Source organism: Hylobates moloch, unplaced genomic scaffold (genome assembly GCF_009828535.3).
Source record: "Hylobates moloch isolate HMO894 unplaced genomic scaffold, HMol_V3 SCAFFOLD_16, whole genome shotgun sequence".
NCBI classification, from domain to species: Eukaryota; Metazoa; Chordata; class Mammalia; order Primates; family Hylobatidae; genus Hylobates; species Hylobates moloch.
This window is the reverse complement of record NW_026652291.1, coordinates 39,560,140-39,568,143: the sequence shown is the minus strand read 5'-3', so window position 1 is coordinate 39,568,143 and position 8,004 is coordinate 39,560,140. Positions and strand designations below refer to the sequence as shown.

Sequence of the window (8,004 nt, the reverse complement as noted above, 5' to 3'; positions counted from 1 at the left end):
AGACTGTTGGTGGGAGTGTAAATTAGTTTAACCATTGTGGAAGACAGTGTGGCGATTCCTCAAGGATCTAGAACTAGAACTACCATTTGACCCAGCAATCCCATTACTGGGCATATACCCAAAGTATTATAAATCATTCTCCGATAAAGACACATGCACACGTATGTTTATTGCAGCACTATTCACAATAGCAAAGACTTGGAACCAACCCAGATGTCCATCAATGATAGACTGGATTAAGAAAATGTGGCACATATACACCATGGAGTACTACACAGCCATAAAAAAGAAAGAGTTCGTGTCCTTTGCAGGGACATAGATGAAGCTGGAAACCATCATTCTAAGCAAGCTATCATAGGACAGAAAACCAAACACCGCATGTTCTCACTCACAGGTGGGAGTTGAACAATGAGGACACATGGACATAGGGTGGAGAACGTCACACACTGGGGCCGGTTGGGGGTGGGGAGCTGGGCGAGAGCTAGCATTGGGAGAAATACCTAATGTAAATTGTGAGTTGATGGGTGCAGCAAACCAACATGGCACATGTATACCTATGTAACAAACCTGCATGTTGTGCACATGTACCCTAGAACTCAAAGTATAATAATAAAAAAGAAAACAAAACAAAACAAATTCTTAAAATGGCAACTTTTCTGTTATATATATTTTAGCATAATAAAACAAATAAACAGGAACAAAAATGATGATAAGAAAACCATTACTGTAACATTAGTGCTATGGTCTGAATGTTTGTCCCCCTACCCCAAAATTCACGTTAGAATGCTAACCCCCAAGGTGATGGTATTAGATGAGGCATTTGGAAGATGACTAGGTCATGAGCGCAGAGCCCTCATGAATCAGATTAATGCCCTTATAAAAGGGCTTAAGGGAGCTCCCTTGCCTCTTCCCCCATGTGAGGACTCAGGGAATAAGACACCATGTATGAACCAGAAAGCAACTCTTCACCAGACACTGAATCTCCCAGCACCTTGATCTCGGACTTCTCAGTCTCCAGAAATCAGACAAATGTTTCTGTTTTTATATGCTACCTAACTTATGGTATTTTGTTATAGAAGCAATATGAACTGTCTTAGTCTTACAACAATAAGTTACATATTTTCATGAAAAATAACTGTAGTTTCCAAAATAAGAAATTAATTAGAAGAGTGGCATTGTTTTACATGTCTTTAATGTGTGGTTTAAGAGAAGATAGTTGAATTTACATTGGATTTTGCATTGATGTGTTGTAATACTTTGGTTTGGTTGAAGTATCTGAAGGAAATCTAGTTTCATGCAATTATGCAGTTGGAGAAGGGAGTAGTTTAATAGATTTTGCAGGTAATTGTGGGCATTCTTCTTTGATATTATGCCAGAATTTGATAAATAGTAGTTTCTTAAGAATTTTTTGAATGTGGAATCTGAAACCATATAGTTTTGTCTGTCTTGCTCTTTGAGTGGATCTTTTACTTAAATATGATTTTATAACATTATGCATTGGTCATTTTGAATATGTTGGCTCATGAGTTATACATATCTTCTGAATGTTGACATATTTTATTATGCAACATAAAAAAAATCCCAACAGTTAAAATTGCCACCATCTCATCTGAAGATTCTTTAAGTTTTGGAAAACTCATAGTAGTGGGACCAGTTTTCAAAAATTCTAATTTTCATGTGAAAGCTCAGATTTCATAATTGGCAACAAATACTGTCTTTTTTTTTCCAGGCTTACTTTGTTAATGTTTGAGAAAATATCTGCCAGATTCCTAAGTCTGAATAACTATTGCTGATGTCAGTTTGTTTTTTCAATTAAAAACTGCTGTGTCATTTTAAAAAATTGATAGTTTAGCTCCCAACTCAAATATTTGCACAAATGCTTTTCTTCAAGGCAGCCATTGTACTTTGGAATGCAGCAAAAGTGCTTTATGTATACTTTGTATTTTGTCACACAGAATATTTAAAAATATACTAACTGTTTTGGAGAAAAATTTGGCAATACCATCAAAACAACATATTCACTTACTTTTGATTCAGCAATCCTACTTCTAGGAAACACCTGGAAGACATAACTCCAAGAGCACAAACATTTATTATATACGTTAGATGTTTTGTACCTTCCAAATATCATGTTGAAATGTGCCCTCCAGTGTTGGAGGTGGGCCTAGTGGAAGGTTTTTGGGTCATGGAGACGGATCACTCATGAATGGCTTGATGCAGTCCTCACAGTAATGAGTTAGTTCTCACTCTGTGAGTTCATGTAAGATATGGTTGTTTAAAAGAGCCTGGCACCTTCTTCCTCTCTCTCTTGCTCTCTCTCTCACCATGTGACACATTGGCTTCCCCTCACCTTCCAACATGATTGTAAGCTTCCTTAGGCCCTCACCAAAGCAGATGTGGCACTAGGCTTCATGTTCAGCCTGTGGAACCATGAGCCAAATAAATCTTTTTTCTTCATAAATTACCCAGTCTACAGTATTCCTTTTAAGCAATGCAAATAAACTAACACAATGCATATGTACACGTTTATTTGTTGCAGCATTGTTTAGAATTGCAAAGTATTGGGAACAACCTAAATGCCCATACATAGAGAAATGATTGAATAAACTACATGACATCTACAAAATGGAGCATTGTATAGCTATATAGAAGAATAAAGACGATCTATAAGAACCAATTTGGAATGATTTCCAGAATATACTGTTAAAAGAAAAAAAGGAAAGAACAAAAGAATATCTATAGTATGCCATTCCTTATATAAGAAAAAAAGGATAAAACACACATAGCTGCTTGTTTACACAAAAAAAATTCAGGAAGGATAAATGAGATTATCTTAGGGATGGGTAGGAAGTAATGGGAATGGGGCTGTGCTGATAGTGATGAAGAGGAGTGACTTTTTTTGGGGGGGTGGGGGTGTACCAAATGTCTTTATTTGAAGGGATAGTACAAATCAAAGAACTTAAGTGGATGTTTTGGTACAACTTATAGAAAAGGTAAAGGAAACCCCAACATGCATGCACTGCCTTGGTGACCAAGGAAGTCACCCATGGTTATGGGAAAATTAGCCTAAAGCTTAGCTCTCATTATTGCTCTGTCCCAGGGTGAGCTTGTCAAAGAGATAGTCTGCCAAGCCAGATTAAGGGGCTCCCATCTTGTGTGAGTTGGTCACATGGTCACCCAATTCTTTGATGGATTTCACCTGCTCATTCAGGTAATGTGTCTCAATGAAGTAACACAGTGGTGGTCATTTTTGTCAGTGTCCAGTTTGTGCAGTTCCAGTAGCAACTGATTCACTTTTTTTGTCAAGTGTAATGCACCCTCCATTGCATTCAGCCTGCTCTCCCAGTCATTACAGTATGGTTTCTTGATATCCTGAAGGAAGATTCAGCCACCTTGCTGGTTCTGCAGCATCTTCAGTGTCTCAGCATGTTCCCTCTCCTCATGAGATTGGTGAAGAAAGTACCTGGAAAAGTTCTTCAAAGCCACATCATCGCAGTCAACGTAGTAAGATACGGACAGGAAGAGATAGGAGGTGTAGAGCTCCAGGTTGAGCTGGCAGTTGATGGCAGCCTCTGTGTTCTGGTGGTGAGGCAGGAGAATAGGGTCTGGAGGCTGGGAACCTAAGGCCAATTTGCACTGATGTCCTAGAACTGAATCAAAAGGAAAACCCCACCTCCCCATGCCCAAGTATCAAAAAGATCAGAGGCTACTCTCTTTGTGCTGCCTTGCAGATGAAAAATAGAAAGTACCTCTGTAACTTCACTTCAGCTGCTGGTCCCCTCCCACAACCAATCAGACTCGAAATGGGCCAAATCTTCATTTACATAGGGTGTAACCAAGTAACCAATGGGAAAACTCTAGAGAGTATTTAAACCCCAGAAAATTCTGTAACCAGCGCTCTCGAATGGCTTGCTCAGCCGGCTCCCGCTCTCTGTGGAGTGTACTTTTGTTTCAGTAAATCTGCCCTTTCCTTGCTTCATCCTTTAGTTGCTTTGCTTGTGCATTTTGTCCAATTCTTTGTTCAAAATGCCAAGAATCTGGATGACTCCCAGTCAAGACCCTCCAACAGTATGGTAGTGGTGGCTCACCAGCAAGGGGGATGTAGTCGACATGGAGGCTAAGGAGAGGTGGCAGTGGCTGTGTGGCACTGGAGCAGTGGGGGCCTTGGAGCTGTCTGAGGGCTCGGTGAGGAGGCGGCAGAGGGCTGACTGTGAGCCGCAGGGGTGGGGTGGGGGGTGGGGGTGGAGGACCAGCACTGTGTTACATCCAAACACCGTTGAAGCAGGAAACCTCGGCGACTCCCAGTGAAGAACGTCTAGATATATTGTTGAGTACACCGTTTTGTATAGCCTTGACTCTTAGAATCAGCATCTTACACATATCCCCAAACATAAACAAACACTTCAAAGCAAACAGGATGTAAGAAGAATCAAAATGAAATAAAAACCAGAACAAGCGAATTTTTTTCTTTCTTTTTTTTTTTTTTTGACAGAGTTTCACTCTTGTTGCCCAGGCTGGAGTGCAATGGTGTGATCTCGCAACCTCCATCTCAAGCGATTCCCCTGCCTCAGCCTCCCAAGTAGCTGGGACTACAGCACGTGCCACCACACCCGGCTAATTTTTGTATTTTTAGTAGAGACAGGATTTCAGCATATTGGTCAGGCTGGTCTCGAACTCCTGACCTCAGGTGATCCACCTGCCTCGGCCTCCCAAAGTGCTGGGATTACAGGCATAAGCCACTGTGCCCGGCTGCGAATTTTTTAAAAAAATGAAAAACATTGAAGAGGATGGGGAAGGAAAGAACTGACCTACGTCATTTTGAAAAAACAGTTACTTTGACTAGATCTTATATGACAAAAGACACAAGAACCTGCACATGGGGCATAGGTGAGCAGTTCTGTAACTACTTTATGTTTATACTAGTAACAAATAAGTATAGATAATGAGAACCGGGTTTCTCACTGTTGGTGAAGGAAGCCACAAATAAGGAAAGGAGAAATACTGGAATAAGCTTTGTGTTGTTGGACTAGAATCAGACGTATCAGTGTGAACTCATGTTTTTTTTAATGGTTACACAGGTATAGAATGTGTGTGTAATCCCAGCTACTCGGGAGGCTGAGGCTGGAGAATAGATTGAACCCAGGAGGCAGAGGTTGCAGTGAGCCGAGGTTGCACTATTGCACTCTAGCCTGGGTGACAAGAGTGAAACTCTGTCAAAAAAAAAAAAAAAAAAAAGAAAGAAAGAAATTATTTTAATAGGTTTGTCAATTCTGGGAATATCTCTGGAAGAATACACAGTGTTTCCCTAGGGGCTCAGGTGAGAGGAAGGCTTCTCTTTCATTATTTACCTTTATTTGAAATTTTGACTATGTGAATGTATTACATTTCCATTTTAAAAATGTTAATTAAAATAAATATTTGTTGAATGAGTATACTGGATATGAAAATTCATAGGACAGACTTATCTTTTTGGTTTATATTTAGATTTTCTGGTCCTTTCCCCTCCACCTACTTTTCTGTCTTCTATTTCTTTCTTCCTTTTTCCTTTTAACATTTTGTGCCCAATGCGGGGTTACAACGGCTTACTGCAAATATTGCAATTTAAGAAACATAATAGACTCCATCCTTTATCTGGACTGGACCATGGCCCCCTGGCTCTGGAACAAAATCTGTCCAGGGGTTTTTCCAGGATTCCAACCTTCTGGAACTGGCTGTCAAGACCTAAGAACAGTGATGATGAAACCAGTCCTCTGGCCACCTTAGCCATAGCCACCAAAGTGTGAGGAAGTGCCCCCTACTTCCCAAGGAGCCTTCTCCACAGAACGGGAAATCCAGAGAATCTAGTTTCACTTTAAGAAATTAGAAATTAGCAGAGATGACCAGCTTAGGCAACATGGAAAAATCCTCTCTCTACAGAAAATACAAAAGTTAGCCAGGCATGGTAGTACATACCTGTAGTCCTAGCTACTTGGGAGGCTGAGGTGGGAGGATTGCTTGAGCCTAGGAGGTCGAGGCTGCAGTGAGCCATGATTGTGCCATGGCACTCCAGTCTGGGTGACAGAGCAAGACCCTGTCTCCAAAAGAAAAGAAAAGAAATTAGCAGAGGAATGAATCCAGAAGCTGCTGCCCTCAATCCAGGTCAAGTGTGTGTTTCTAGGATTTTGACTGTGTTTCCCTGGCTGTCAGCAGCAGCTGTCGTTGGGAGCCCGCTGTGCTGGGATGATGTCTCCAGGAGCGAGCATTACTCAGCAGCTGCAGAAGTGTGCAGTAATAGACAACTAGGAGACAGAAGTGAGGGTTTCCCGAACACGTACCGGAAAACATCCTGTACAGCCTCAGAAATGCTTTTCTGTAGCTGATCCCTGGTGGTTTAGCACAGGAGGCTGCCTCACCAGGGAGTAGGCTGCCTCTCAGAGCAGGCAGAAAACACCCAGGCAGAAAATGGCTTCCTCTTACTTTAAGTTTGAAATGCTGTTGGTTTGCAGGGGTTGGTCTCTGGTGATCTTTAAGACCAAACTTAAATGTCTGTATATGTGGAATTTTTTCATTGAACAAACTTAGTCGCTGTGTACTGTAAGCCAAGTACCATGGGCTTTGATTTATCAGTGTTTGGAGGAGAATAGGAAGAAAAGCATATCAGGGAGGAGAGAGTTTTATAACCTCAGCTTCTCACCAATAGGCAAGCAATATGGCAGTAAGACAAGCAGGAGTCCCAGAATTAATCGCCCTCATTTCTTTTCTGTGAGACCAGTTGTTATAAACCAGGGATGGTCAAACTACCTCCTGTGGCCAAATCTGACTCACAAACAAACACAGCTCACGGTCAGTCTAGTTCACTGCATCCTTTTATGATTAAAATTTTATTGGACTGCAGCCACATACATTTGCTTACACATTGTCTATGGTTGCATTCACACTAAAATGGCAGAGTTGAATAGTTGAAACCACAACAGTATGGCTCTCAAAGTCTAAGATATTTATTCCCCAGCCACCAATGGAAAAAGTTTACTGAGTCCTGGCTGGGTGTGGGGGCTCACGCCTGTAATCCCAGCACTTTGGGAGGCTGAAGCAGGCGGATCACAAGGTCAGGAGATCTAGACCATCCTGGCTAACACGACAAAACCGCGTCTCTACTGAAAATACAAAAACTTAGCCAGGCGTGGTGGTGGGCGCCTGTAGTCCCAGTTACTCGGGAGGCTGAGGCAGGAGAATGGCGTGAACCCAGCAGGCGGAGCTTGCAGTGAGCCGAGATCATGCCACTGCACTCCAGCCTGGGCCACAGAGTGAGACTCTGTCTCAAAAACAAAAAACAAACAAAAACAAGTTTAATGAGTCCTGTTATGAGCTCACATAGAGCAAGGATGGGTTCAATGTGTCATCTAACCACATCTAAAACTAAACATTTCTTAGTAGGGATTGGTAGGCAGGAGAAACTTAGGGCCACGTAGATTGGTAGCCAGTTTAGGATTGAACCTTGGCATAACTTAGTGTGTACTTTTTCTAGGAGAGCTCATGCTTTATAGCTGTACACACGAGGCAGAATGAATGATGCAATTCAGCAGTGATTAAAGGCGGAGCAGGTTCCTCCCACATCTGCTTTCCTTGGCAACTGAATAGCAGTCAGTGTGAAAGGGGATGGAAAAATGTCGTGGATTCAGGCCCATGGAGGCAGCAATTAGAAGCACTGGATGTGATGAACACCTAGTTACTACATGAATGGATCATAAAACAAAATGTTGAAAGAAAAAAGTAGGAAACAAAATGAGAATGCCAAACCGTTTATGTCAATTAAAAATATATGCACGCAAATCAACAATTTGCATTTTTTATACCACTTATAAGCACAGAGATACACATTGAACACATTACAATTGCCTTCTGAGGGAAGACAAAGGGAGTGGCTTTGGGAAAAAAGAGTGAATCAGTTAATAAATAAGACAGTGGAGAGGCCTTGCATGGACAGATGATGATACTGTGATAAAGTGGTGATAACAGCTGAATACT

General features: G+C 41.5%; 1 pseudogene; it reads right to left on the bottom strand.

The window, feature by feature from the left end:
• Positions 1 to 3,073: 3,073 nt before the first annotated feature.
• Positions 3,074 to 5,767, bottom strand: LOC116484662 (ferritin heavy chain-like; annotated as a pseudogene).
• Between the last annotated feature and the right edge of the window lie 2,237 nt (positions 5,768 to 8,004).